Source organism: Mizuhopecten yessoensis, unplaced genomic scaffold (assembly GCF_002113885.1).
Source record: "Mizuhopecten yessoensis strain PY_sf001 unplaced genomic scaffold, ASM211388v2 hete_36073694, whole genome shotgun sequence".
NCBI lineage: Eukaryota > Metazoa > Mollusca > Bivalvia > Pectinida > Pectinidae > Mizuhopecten > Mizuhopecten yessoensis.
The window spans coordinates 1-2,326 of record NW_018483445.1 but is presented as its reverse complement, the minus strand read 5'-3'; the positions used below and the strand labels follow the sequence as shown (position 1 = coordinate 2,326).

The window sequence follows — 2,326 nt, the reverse complement described above, 5'->3', positions numbered from 1 at the left end:
CTCTGACAAATGGGAAGTGATATTAAGAGAAATCTACTGTAGTAGGAATCCCTGGTATTTTATATGATTAACCTCCCACAATGTAATTACCTTGCTTGGTTTACTACTCTTTGTACAAAACTTTGTGCTTTATTTCTACGATTTCTCATTGTTAAACCATCCTGAATTCCTGTTTTTTTTGTGAACTTGTAATATAACTTGTAACTTAAAGTTAGGATTACATGCAGTGGCTCCCTCTACCAGAAGAACACAATTCAGGACCACCACATATGTGTACAAACACTGAGGTACCCTTACATTCCCCTGTGTGTGTGTTAATAGTCACTGTGGTACTGTGACTGACATGACGTACCCCATAATCCCGGTGGTGTAGCGGGCTCCTCACCCTCTCTCGGTGGAGTTCATCCTGTGTTGTCCTTAAGTCATCACGTAACTGTGGAGACAAATACCCGTCACATTACCACAAACACTATATATGTATATATACTACTGACTGTCAACCATAGTCCTCTTTCCTTCATATACCTTCGGTACTATAATTATGTATTAATATTGAATAGTAATCTACTGATTGAAAAACTTTTCATTTTTTTTATTATGGCTATCAATTTTTTTCCATATTTTATCAAAATATTACAAAATACACTTCTTTCTTAAAGGAAGTAATAATTATGGAAATAGGAAAAACCTGGATACCATCAATTAATTAATATTGAAGTCAGCTCTGATGTCATCTTCATTTTTGAAATTGTATTTTACTGATGCAGAACATGTTATCTGACATTAATGTGATGGGCAATCAAATTTTACACATTTTCATATACTGGTAAAACAATCATTAATACTGTAATTCAAGACACATTTTATAACATTGCACTTCTTTGGATCATGGTTGAAGGAAGACAAATCTTATTAAGAGTTTTCCCGCATAAATACTAGTAGATAATAACAAGCTTTCATGGATGTAGATAATGATTTGATGTTGAAAATGTACAGAACATGTAACTGTAACAGAACATGAAAGCTACAAGTATCAGGTTGAATATTACAGCTCCTTTGATGTCAATAGTAGATCAGTATTACTGTTAAAACATCATGCCTGGACACACCTGTCAGTGACCAGATGACAGAACAGGTAACACATTTATGTAATTAGCTAATTAATAATGCATGAATGTACCACACGACAACATGTACTCAAAGTATTCTGCCATAGATTAAATAGATTAGGTACAAAAATTGTCGTTTTTACATCAACGTAGTAATATAATGTATCTTAACGATGAACTTCTGATATGTCCATAGCGTTCTAAATGTGTCATTTATAACTGTGTAAATTGTATGAACCTACACAATAAATTTCAAACAGAAATGACAAATGTTAATTTTTCAATATTTCCCTTATCACGTCTTTTTATGATGTATATATTTTGTAAATGAAAGTCATTTCCAATGACTAAACTCAGCATTGAGTACTAACTAGGACACCTACCCTGTCTACGGCGCCTCTCTGTTCCCGACCTACATCTCTGTAGGTACCAAGCATACGATCCAACGACCGCAGGTTCCGAGTCGTACCCTACAAATGAATAAAAACGTTAAAATGTGATATACAAAATTTGGTTTAGATCAAATTCACTTATTCAATCAAGTCATCCAAAATCGCCAAATTCTCGACAAGAGTATCTCGAATGTGCGGGGATAAATTCAGAGGGCATAGTATACAGGTACATCAAAGTTTTCTATTAAGTAGTACATGTTTTACATATAAAGCAATCAAATGAATTTCAAATTTATTTCACCTGTGGGAATTGTGTTGCTAAAATTATTTTATGGTAATACTAATTCTGTATCAAGTATATATGTGTGGTGGTATTGTAGGAAATTATAACACCTCCTTAAAAGTGTACTTCCTCACTTAGCCAGTAACCTAACAACTGTTTACATACACGTAGATAAAAATCGATCACAGCATATCAAATGATTTCACAACTGCCAAAATGGCCAATTCTCCTTTTAAAACCTCTCAGGTTCTTTACAGTAATTCTGTATATATCAGAAATCTAAGTTACGACACCAATCACAGTGTTGTTAACTGTTCCTCCCAATAAATGTTAAATATCTACTTTCACCAACAGGTGATAGCTAGACTGCCAGACAACTTGCCAATAGGATCTCGTGTGTTACAGTGTTATCTCACAAGTTAACAGGTAGACTGACAGGAATATATTAATGCTAATTTACAACTTAAAATGCTATAACAGCACCTACCAGGATAAGTGGGATTTAACGGTATAAATATTTGATTACGCCACACAAAAGCTCT

General features: G+C 33.9%; 1 long non-coding RNA gene across 1 annotated transcript; it reads right to left on the bottom strand.

Annotated features, from left to right (window-relative positions):
• Window positions 1-352: 352 nt before the first annotated feature.
• On the bottom strand, window positions 353-2,253 carry LOC110444253. Its single transcript, XR_002462225.1, has 3 exons — window positions 1,950-2,253; window positions 1,493-1,579; window positions 353-433 (listed from the first exon to the last, which is right to left on the bottom strand). It is a non-coding gene; the product is annotated as an uncharacterized LOC110444253 (long non-coding RNA).
• Between the last annotated feature and the right edge of the window lie 73 nt (window positions 2,254-2,326).